Source organism: Puma concolor, chromosome B4, assembly GCF_028749965.1.
Source record: "Puma concolor isolate L17-30 chromosome B4, mPumCon1.1.hap2, whole genome shotgun sequence".
Classification (NCBI taxonomy): domain Eukaryota; kingdom Metazoa; phylum Chordata; class Mammalia; order Carnivora; family Felidae; genus Puma; species Puma concolor.
This window is the reverse complement of record NC_141673.1, coordinates 92,186,189-92,198,869: the sequence shown is the minus strand read 5'-3', so window position 1 is coordinate 92,198,869 and position 12,681 is coordinate 92,186,189.

Sequence of the window (12,681 nt, the reverse complement as noted above, 5' to 3'; positions counted from 1 at the left end):
AGGTGCCCCCACATTATGTAATTTAAAATGCCCACTTCTCAAAAATAGTTATGATATACACAAATAAGCAGAACATAATGACTTACACAAAGAAAGGAAGAAAAGCATATCTTTCCAGAGGAAGCACAGATGCTGCACTCACAAAACAAAGACCTTAATCCAGCTGTTATAAATATGTTCAAAGACCTAAAGAAACTATGTCCAAAGAATTAAAACAAAGTATAGGTTGATGCTTCACCCCAAAGAGAATATGAACAAAATATATAAAATTGTTGTTTTATACAACTTCATATATAAAGTCAGGAGTAAAAAAGGACAATGACTGAATAGAAAAAAATGACTAGGGTGTGTAATAGCAGACTTGAGCTTAGAGAAAAAGAAGCAGTGAACTTGAAGATATATCAATTGGAATTATTCAGTATAAGGAACAGAAAGAAGAATGAAGAAAAATTAACCGGAACTGATAGGCCTATCAAGCATACTAATTTCTGCATAATGAAAATCTCTAAAGAAATACAGAGTAGAAAGAAAATTTGAAGAAATAGCAGAAATTGTGTCAAAGTTGATTATAAACATTATTGTACACATCTAAGAACTAGGTACATATTAACCAAACTGTTGAAATTAGGAGTGTCTGGGTGGCTCAGTCAGGTAAACATTTGACTTCAGCAGAGGCTTTCTGCTGTCAGCACAGGGCTTGCTTTGGATCCTCTGTCACCCCCTCTCTCTGCATCTCCCCTATTCTTTCCCTCTTTTTGTCTCTTTCAAAAATAAATAAATGTTAACCAAAAAACTATTGAAATCAATTAAAAGGAGAGAATCTTGAAAGAAAAATTACTTATCACTTACAAAGGAACCCAACAAGATTAAGATCTGATTTCTCATTATAAACAACAAGAGTCAGAGGCAGTAGGAAAACAAAAACAAAGTGCTGGAATAAAATGATGCTCTACAAAAAATTCTTTATCCAGCAAGGTACTCCTTCAAAAATTAAGAAGAAATGAAGGCAGTCCCAGATAAACAAAAGCGAGTGAATTTAGTTTCCCACATCTGGAGATTGGAAGACCAAGATCAAGGTACTGGCAAAGTTGATTACTAGTGAGGATCTCTCCTTAATTTTTAGTTAACTGCCTTCTCACTGTGTCCTCACATGGTCTTTTCATACACTTTTGATGTCTTTTGATCTTGATACAAGGACATCAGTTCTATAATGAATGAGAGACCCAACCTTAATACATCATTTAACATTAATTAACCTCCTTAAGGACCTATCTCCACATACAGACACATTAGAGCTTAGGGCTTCAACATATGGATATTAGAATACAACTCAGTCCATAACAGAGAGTGTCAGATCATTGGAAGGATAATCTTGCTTAGATTGTTTGGAACTTTGGAAGATGTACATTGTCTGTCTGTCTGTCTGTCTATATATAAATCCAGACATAGGTAAAAGTTTCATATCAGTAACACATAGCTCTCGAAGCATTGACGCAGTCAAAAACAGATACAGGACCCTGTAAATTTTCTGCTATCTTAGCCCTTTACAAGCTCTTATTATTAACATCCTAATGTGTCGAAGCACCAAAGTTGAGAATTGTTTTTCCACAATTCCAGCCTACTAGTCATTCTGAATGTCTTTTTTAACACTCATTTTTTTTTTTTTTTTTTTTTTTTTTTTTTTTTAGAGAGAGCGAGAGAGAGAAAAAGTCGGGGAAGGGCAGAGAGAGGGAGACAGAGGATCTGAAGCAGACTCCACGCTGTAAGTGCAGATCCCTACTTGGGGCTTAAACTCACAAACTGTGAGATCATAACCTGAGCTGAAATCAAGAGTCAGCTGCTTAACCAGCTGAGCCACCAAGGCTCCCAATAGCCTACCAGTCATTCTCATCAAGAGACTTGAATCATGGAGACATGCCTTGGTAGTTCAGTTGGTTAAGCATCCCACTTCAGCTCAGGTCATGATCTGGCAATTGGTGAGTTTGAGCCCCACATCAGGCTCTGTGCTGACAGCTTTGAGCCTGGAGCCTGCCTTGTACTCTGTGTCTCCCTCTCTCTCTGCCCCTCTACCACTCATGCTCAGTCTGTATCTCTCTCTCAAAATTAATAAACATTAAAAAAAGTAAAAGAAATAAACTTGAATCATGGAAGTGATGTCAGCATCATGGTGGCATAAAACATCCTTCCTTTTTGTCTTTATTTTTTAAGTTTTTTTATTTATTTTTGAGAGAGATGGAGAGAGCAGGACTGGGGGAGGGGCAGAGAGAAGCAAGAAGAGAGGGAGAATACCAAGCAGGCTCCTGCTGTCAGTGCGCACAACCTGATGTGGGGCTCGAACTCATGAAACTGTGACATCACAGCATGAGCTGAAGTCACGAGTCAGATGCTCAACTGACTGAGCCACTCAGGCGCCCCCTGTTTTTAATAATGAAAATTTGACATCCATTAAAGAACAAAAGTGCCTCTGTGTGAGTTGTGGAACCCCATGCCATATGCCAAAGGACCTGGAAGGCACCTATCCACCTGTGCATCAGATAGTAGGCAGGCATACCTTGGTATGGGCTGTAGAAATGGCAGGAGACTATGAACTAGATTAAGCCCCTCTTGCACATGGTTGAGGAGCACCTAGAAATTCTAGTTTAGGTACACACACAGATGAGAGCCGCATGATAACCATAAAGCAGAACCCTTAGTGTATTCACAAAAGATAACAGAATTAGATCAAACAATCACAGAAATCACCAATTCACAAAGGTACACAGCAAGAGATGAAAAAAGGAAACTGGATCTACAAAACAACCAGAAAGTGATTAATAAGATGGCATAATAAGTCTCTTCATACTTACTGCATATCATTAATTACTCTAAATGTAAATAGATTGAGTTCTCCAACTAAAAGGCACAGAGTAGCTGTTTGAAAAAACAAAACAACAAAACAAACAAACCAAAAAACAAGACCCAACTATATACTGCCTAAAAGAGATTTACTTCAGCTTTAAAGACACACGTAGGCTTGAAATGAAGGGATGGAAAGAGATATTCTGTGCAAGTAAAAACCAAAAGGAAATGAGGGTAGCTAAACTTACATCAGACAAATGGACTTTAAGTTATAAATCATAAGAGACAATGGTCATTATATAGTGATAAAGTAGTCACCTCAAGAAGGTTATATATATATATAACACATTCCACAATAGAGCAACTAATTTTTAAGCAAATCTTAACAGATTTGAGGAAGAAATAGAAAGACAACAATATAATAGTCATAGGGGATTTAAAATTTTTGGTTTTATTTATTTGTTTGTTTGTTTGTTTATTTTGAAGGCAGGGGTAGGTGCAGAGAGAGAGAGGGAGAGAGAGAATCTCAAGAAGGCTCTGTGCTGCCAGCATGGAGCTCGACACAGGGCTTGAACTCATGAACTATGATATCATGACCTGAGTCACGATCAAGAGTCAGATGCTTAACAGACTGAGCCACCCAGTCTCAATAGTAGGGGACTTTACTATTTCATGTTCAGCTATGGAGAAATAATTCAGACATAAAAATAAATGTTGGAAAAAGAAATGTTGGACTAGAACCATACTTTATACCAAAAGGTCATAATAGGCATGTAGAGAACATTTCACCCAGCGGCAGATTACACGTTTTTGGTCAAGTGCACATGAAACATTCTCAGGAACAGATCATATGATAGACTACAAAGCACATCTTGGTAAATTTAAAAACACTGAGTTATACCAAATATCATTTTCTACCACAGTATTAAACAAAACTAGCAGTCAATAACAACGGGAAACATAAAAAAACTAATAACCATGTGGAAATTAAACAACACACTCTGAACATTAATGGATCAAAAAAGAAACTAAAAGGGAAATGAATATATTTCAAAGGGAATCTAAAAATATCTCAAAACAAGTGAAAATGGAAACACGACATACCAAAACCTACAGGATGCTATAAAAGCAATTCTAAGAGGGAAGTTTGAAGAGATAAACATATGTATTAAGAAAACAAAGTCTCAAACAACCAACTTTACACCTCCGGAACTTGGAAAACAACAAACAAAACCCAAAATTAGCAGAAGAAAGGAAATAACAAAGATCAAAGCAGAAATAAGTGAAATGGAGACCAGAAAAACTATAGAAAACATGAGTGAAACTAAGAGATAGGCTTTTTTGAAAAGATAAACAAAACTGACAAAACTGTATCTAGGCTTAGTAAGAAAAAAGGAGAGAAGACTCAAATCAGAGATGAAAGAGGAGGCATTACAACAATTACCACAGAAATAAAAGAATCAAAAGAGATTACTTTAACGATTATATGCAAAACGTAAATCTAGAATGAAGGGATAAATTTCTAGAAACATAAAATGTACCAAAATGGAATTATGAAGAAATAGAAAAATTTGAGCGGACCAATCAGTAATCAAAACTTCCCAGCACATAGAGGTCTAGTACCAGATGGTTTCAGTATTGATTCCACTAATCATTTAAAGAAGAATTAATGCCAGTCCTTCTCAAACTCTTCTGAAAAATTGAAGAGGAAACACTCTGAAACTCATTTTATGAGGCTGACATTACCTTGATATCAAAGCCAAATAGGGACAGCACAAGAAAGAAAACTATAAACCAATATCCCTGATGAATATACATGCAAAACTTCTTAATAAAATACAAGCAAACCAAATTCAACAACACATTAAAAGGTCTGACATCATATTCAAGTGGGATTTATTCCTGGTATGCAAGGATGGTTCAACCTATAAGAATCAATTATGTGATATAGCACACATAATTTCACACACAATAGTGTGAAAGATAAAAATTATATGATTATCTCAGTAGATGCAGAAAAAGCATTTGACAAAATATAACACCCTTTCATGATAAAAACTCTCAACAACTTGGGTATAAAAGTTAAATACATAATAAAGGCCACACATAATAAACCCACAGCTAACATCATACTCAAGGGAAAGCTGGAAAGCTTTCCCTCTAAGAACAAAAGCAAAACAAGAATGCTCACTCTCACCACTTATTCAACATAGCACTGAAAATCCTGCATAGAACAATTAGGCAAGGTAATAAAAACGGGCATGTAAATTAGAAAGGAAGAAGAAAATTATTATTTTAAGCAAAGTCATTATTTTCAGATGACATGGGAAATATATCTTAAAGGCATATATATATATATATATATATATATATATATATATATATAATATATATAATCATAAAGCTCCATTAAAAACTGTTAGAACTAACCAATGTATCAGAAAAGTTGAAGGATACAAATCAGCATATAGTAATAGGTTTTATTTCTATACACTAGTGACATATTTGAAAAATAAAGAAAAGTGTCATTTATAATAGCATCAAAAACAAATATATACTAATAAGGTAACCAAGAAAATGAAAACTGCAAAACTTATGAAAGAAATGGAAGTAAGACACAAATAGAAAGATATTCCATGTTCATGGATTAGAAGAATTGATATTGTTAAACTGCCCATACTAACCAAAGTGATATGCAGATTCACTGCAATCACTATCAAAATTCCAATGGTATTTTTCACAGAAATAGAAGAAAAATCCTAAAACATGTAGTGCCACAAGGAACCCAAAGATCCAAAGCAACCTTGAGAAAGAAAAACAAAGCAAGGGCATTACACTTTATGATTTCAAACCACATTACAGTGATAGTAATCAAAATGGTATGGTACTGGCATAAAAACAGACACATAGACCAATGCAATAGAATTGAGCCCAGAAGTAAACTAACATTTATGGTCATCTATGGTCAACTAACATTTAACAATGGATCCAAGTGAAGAAGAATAGACTCTTTAATAAATGGTGTTGGAAAAACTGGATAAACACATGCAAAAAAATGAAATTAGACCCATATCTTATAGCACTCACAAAAATTAGTTGTTCCTAGCAACATTTTTTTTTTTGAAATGACACCAAAGTCAGAAACAGCAAAAGCAAAAATTAATGCATGGGACTACATCAAACTTAACAGTGTCTGTGCTGCAAAGGAAATAATCAACAAAATGAAAAGCTACATGTAGAATGGGAGAAAATATTTATTAACTATATATTGGATACAGGTTAATATCCAAAATATTTAAAGAACTCATGCAACTCAATAATAAAAAAAAAATCCAATTGAAAAAGAACACAGGAACAAATGAGACATTTTTCTGAAGAAGAGATCCAAATGGCCCACAGGTGCATGAAAAGATGCTCAACATCGATAATTATTAGGGAAATGCAAATCAAAACTACAAGAATATATATCATCTCACACTTGTGATAATGGATATCATCAAAAAGACAAGAGATAACAAATATTGGTAAGAATGTGGATAAAAGGAAAACCTTTTGCACTGTTTGTGTGAATGCAAACTGGTGCAGCCACTATGGAAAACAGTATGGAGCTTCCTCAAAAAATTAAAAATAGAACCACCATATGTTTTATCAGTCCCACTTGTACCATATCTAAAGGAAATGACAATAGAATACTTAAAAGATACCTGCACCCTCATGTTTATTGTAACATTATTTACTATAACCAAGAAACAGAAACAGCCTATTTCCATTAATGGATTAATGAATAAAGAAGATATGTTATGTATATACAATGAAATAGTATTCAGCCATGAGAAAAAAGGAAGTCCTGCTATTTGCAACAACATAGATGGACTTTGAGCACATTATGCTAAGTGAGATAATTCAGACACAGAAAGACAAGTAGTGTATGATATCATACACTTATGGACTTTTAAAAAGCCAAACTGCTAGATATAGACAGTACAATCCTGTTACCAAGGACTGGGGAGTGGAGGAGACAGGGAGATGTGGAGATATTAGTCAAAGGGTACAAATTTGTAGTTAGAAGAGAAATACATTCTGGAGATCTAATGCACAGCACTGTGATTAGAGTCAACAATACTGTATTTCATACTTCAAAGGTTCGAAAAGACTAGATGTTAAATCTTCTCACCACAAAAAAGAAATGATAAATGTGTGACGTGATGGGGGTCTTAGCTAAAACTATGGTGGTAATCATGTTACAGCACATAAGTCTAATGAATGAACACATTGCACATCCTAAAATTACACAGCATTAAATATCAATTATATCCCAATTGTTTTAAAAGGTAAGATTAAAACAAAAGAAACTTGGATTATGTCATGAGGGAACTGTAATGATACACTCTTTTTTGAAAATGTGTCTGTGTTTGTAAATATCTTTGTTTACATAATTTCCATTATATCAATATTTCTTAAAATGGTTAGAACCCACAGAATGCCAGAGAATATATTTGCAGGGCTTCACGATTTAGAAACACTATATTAAAATTTAATGGTTTTTATTTTGCATCTAAACCCACCACAAAGTCTGGCTAAGAAATTGAGTTACAGCAATCAGTTATAATTTGAGCCTCCTTATGATCCATGGTATTTAATAATTACAGATATGGACAATCTGTACACCATAGAAACCATGTCCATATACTCTCTAGTCTGATATATCTCCTGAATGATATTTCTTAGAAATTCATAATTTAAGTAAGTTGTCAAATCTCCAGCTATAGTAAGAATAGCTCAAGGAGAAAAAGAAGCTTAAAATAAAGGAAACAATGAGGAAAAAGAAGAAAGAAATTGAAGTATAGGATCATAGTAAGAAATATAGAGGAAGCAATGCCTAGAGAACTCTGAACTCTTCGAACACCTTGCATGCTAATTAAGCAGTTAGTGAGAAGACAATAGGAATATAAAGGGAAATATTCCAGGCATTCTTGCTTCTCTATTCATCATAGAGATTATTTCTTATTGGAGGCTAACTGGTTCTCCACAAAATTAGTTTGTAAAAATTTTCACATAATTTATATTTTCATAAAGATCATTTTGAAATTTTAATAATGCAAGTCTGTATGTTTTCAAATAAAATAATCCCTGTGTTGATTATTTGTTTCACTTCTTGGGTAAATCAAACTTTGTTCATTAACATTCAACATACCAATTATCAATTCAACAAAGAATCACCTACACTTTCCCAATTTATCATCATTGATCCTTTCTTCCACATAGTCATAGACAGTGTCTTCTTTGCCTATCCACTGAGAAAGACTTCTTGAATTTTCTGAGGACTTTCCCTGGCGCAGCTTTTTAAAGTGCATCTCCACATGCCTTTTGCATTTTCCCTGTTTTATTTCTTTTTCTCATTGACCTCTGACTTACATTGGCATTACTAATTGCCTCAAGGCCTTAGCAATGAAAAAATATTTGTGTGTGTGTGTGTGTGTGTGTGTGTGTGTGTGTGTGTGTGTGTAAAATGAACATTTACATATCTTATTTTTCTTTTTATGAACTGATTACAGGAGTCCTGTTTTTTTTTCTTTCTGACAGTGGAATATGGCTTGATGGGTTACTATCAGTAAGTGAAATTTATTGGAGTATGTTAATTAGAGGATAGAAACAGTGACTTTGGTCTTTGGAGGAAAGTTAATTTTTCAAATAAACTACTGTATATTTCATTTCAGAGAAATAGTGCCTTTTGCACTGAATCATATTAAATAAGATTATATCTGAGTTTTATACTTCATATTGTTTATCAAAGATAAGTTCTCTAAGTATCGGCATAAAAGACTTAGCAAACTATGACAGAAGTTAAACACAGAATTGTTTCTGTATAAAAACTATATTGTAATTTTTTATAAAAACTGAGAAATTTAATAAATATAATAATATATGTATTGTTGCTATGTTTAGTGGATATCACTCATTGTATTCAATTTAGTCTAGGTGATATTTTGGGGAGATTTTTGTCCTTCCAGATACTTATTAAAAGAGAAACATGAAAAATGATGCAGAACGAAGACATAAAGGTAGCAACTTCACAAAGAGGAATGAATCATTGCACATTCAACAATGGATCTCATCAAAATTGTTCTTAGCATCACATACTTTACATTCAATGGTCAATCTATGAACAAACTAGTGACTGAGCTATGGGTTCCCCATCTCATTTATCACAGCAGAACTATATCTTTCACATTTCAAGAAAATTACAGAAAATAAAACTGCAATAAAACCAAAAAGCTGGAAACAGAGATGACACCCATGACAACATTAAAAAAAGGATACTGAAGATGTGCAGCCATCCGCTCAACTTACAATTAATGCAGCACAAGATCGATGTTTGACTTTTCCTGGTGCAATTTCTAACTGAACCTAAAACAGAACCCAATGGGAATGCACCAGAGACATGAAAAAAAGCTCACCAAAATAGGTTTTATTATTAATTATAATTGATGCATATATCATATATATACACATATATATATGTATTTCCCTGTGGCTCAACTTCAATTCAGTGAAAATACATGAATACATAGCATTTGTTCATCAAAACCATCACTGAGATGAATCTATGATTTAGATCTGAGCTAATACAATGTATTTCTCCCAAAGTGCTTATTCTTGGCTATAACCATTTCTCATCTGGGGCATTTCAACTAGGTAGACTTCTCCTGAACTAGCTATTCAGACTAGAAATTTTAGATCACATGTTTGTATATGTGTATGAATAGAAGAGAAAAGAGACAGGTAAAAATAGGGTGAAGAAGGAAGTGTATCTTTAAAGATAAGCCTAAATGGGGTGCCTGGGTGGCTCAGTCAGTTAAGCGTCTGACTTCGGCTCAGGTCATTATCGCACGGTTTGTGAGTTCGAGCCCTGCATCAGGCTCTGTGCTGACAACTCAGAGCCTGAAGCCTGCTTCTGATTCTGTGTCTCCCTCTCTCTCTGCCCCTCTCCCACACATGCTCTGTCTCTCTCCATCTCTCAAAAATGAATAAACGTTAAAAATTTAAAAAGAATACAAAGAGGGGTGTCTGGGTGGCTCAGTCGGTTAAGTGTCCGACTTCGGCTCAGGTCATGATCTCATGGTTCATGAGTTCGAGCCCTGTGTCGGGCTCTATGCTGACAGCTCGGAGCCTGGAGCCTGCTTCTGATTCTGTGTCTCCCTCTCTCTCTGACCCTCCCCCCATTCATGCTCTGTCTCTCTCTGTCTCAAAAATAAATAAACATTACAAAAAAAATTTTTTTTTAAAAGAATACAAAGATAAGCCTAAATCACATAGACTATTCTATGTGACTACTATTTCTAGTAACGTTCTAGAAACTAGGGTAACCTACTGTCTTGCAAAGCCATAGGTCAGTGGTCTTCAAATAGAGATAAATGTGCCCCAATGGGCAGGATTTCTATTCGTATTTTACCTTATACTTCTTCAAGTTACATTTTTGTGCAAAATATATTAATATTTTATAAGATGTAACTTTTTAATTAGTAATAATCCATATATTTTCAAGACATACCCAATTATTTTTCAGTTTGGGGATCATTGCCACACTACCAACTGGTCTATATCTGACACCACTCACAGCAGGCAAATTGCAGAAAGACAGATTTCCTTCCAAGAAAAATATTCATGGTTAACAAGATGTTTTAGAACAATCAATATGGACTCACAACTCAATGGATATGTGCTTACTGACAAGGATATAGTGAGTCTGATTTTATTTGTCATTGCTGATTATTGAAGGCCTAGTTTCCAAATTTATAGTACAGGCTTAAATTTCAACCTAAGAGATTCAAATTATGCTATTAATGGTAATGATGAGGAGGGAGAAAACTTTTTTGTCTGCTTATTCTGAGGAAATCGGTATAAAGTATTTTAAAAAAGAAAAATCCTGGAATGAGACATCTGGTTCCTGGGAATATGGATTTGTGTTCATAAAGCATATAACTGAGAAATAAACACCTATAACTCATTTGTAAAATATATATAAAATAAAATTTGTGCAGCTGCTATAAAAATTAATATTTATGTAAGATATATTTAGGAGACATATTACTGCAAAAATGTTAACTTAAAAAATAATATAGCTTTTCATGGGTTCTACTTTTACCTTAAAAATTAAAATACACTTCACTTAAAAAAGAACTTACAGTATGATAATAAGTAGAATAGGAGGGATGTTGGAGTTAAAATCTACCAATAAAATATTAAAAGATATGAATGTTGCAAACATTCTCTCCCAGACTGTGCTTTGAGTATTTACTCTCTTAGTGGCGTCTTTTAATGAACAAAAAATTCTTAATTTTATTACAACATAATTTATATATTTTTTCTTTTGGAATAAGCATTCTGTGCCTTGTTTTGATATTTTTTACATGTCCCAAGTTCTTAAATATTTTTCCTTTATGTTTTACTAGAGAAAATTTAATGCTTTATAATACATATTTAGATACACAAATTATTTGGAATTCTTTTCCTGCATGATTAGAGGTAAGGGTCAAGATTCGTTACTTTAATGGATGAAAATGCACCTGTTATTGAAAATACCATTCTTTTAAATCTTCAGTGCAGTGCCAATTTAGATAAGATCAAGACAACTCATTTCTACAATTAAATAGTAAACTTAATAAGACCATGACAATGTTGTATAAGTTCTTTCTTCTGAGTACATCATCGACACTGATCAATGGGCAAAAGTGGTCAGAAGATAAGTGACATTTTAGTACATACTATATAGTACATTAGTACAAATTTCAAACTTCTTTTTTTCAGAATAAAAAATCCATTTCTACTCTGAAACCACATGTTATTATTTCACCTAGGTAAGCTGATACTTAGAATAATTCATATAACCCAATATCTGAAAAAAAAATTCATCCTTTAACTGAGTTTATTATCATTTTTGTTTTTTCTTTGTTTCTGGGCATCTATTCAATTGGTTAAGCATTGATGATACTTGTATATTCATAGGGCCTAGCACACAGTAGATACTAAAGAGATATCTTTGGAATGCATAAATAAATGGAAAATCTAATTTTTCAGATCCTGCACTCATAAGTAAAAGAAAGTTAATGTGTCAAAATCAAAATATGGAATAAAAGGAATATTATTTAATTTCCAAGACACATGTGCTAATTTATTTTAGTGCAAGTTTATTTGCTTCTGTGTATATAAGTATGTATGTTTGTATATATTCTGCTATACAATCCCTTCATATGTGTTGATTGATAATAACTTACCAAAAACAGTTAACATTTCTACATGTTAGGGATATATTTTAATGTGTATGTATAGTACAATGAATGTCACTTTTCCTGAAAGACAACCCTATACAGCAAAAGTTGAGAAATCTAAATGCTACATAGCATCTTCTGGGATATTTCCTCCTTGCAAAAGTCTTACCATGATAAGGTCTGAAAACATCCCTAATGTGTGGCAAAGCTATCTACCACAATTTATAATACTACTTAAAAATGTATCAGTGAAAAAAATATAGTAAGGATATAATGCAGCAGAAATCATTCCTTCCTTCATTCATTCATTCCTTCACTGAAGTACAGTGTTAGGATCTGAGATGAAACAATGATAAATGATTCTGATGTGTTTGCTGCTCTGATATATCACTCCTGCATGGAAAGGAAACCAATTTAGGTTTCTGAGTGACAGGTGAGAGGAAGGTAAATTTGGAGGTCAGGGATGCTAGGGAGATGCATATTTAGTTGGAGTTTCTACCTTTAGGATAGATTCTTTTCTCTCTGTCTGTCTGTCTTTCTCAAACATAATTGCTTTTCTTTAGCTCAAGTTGAG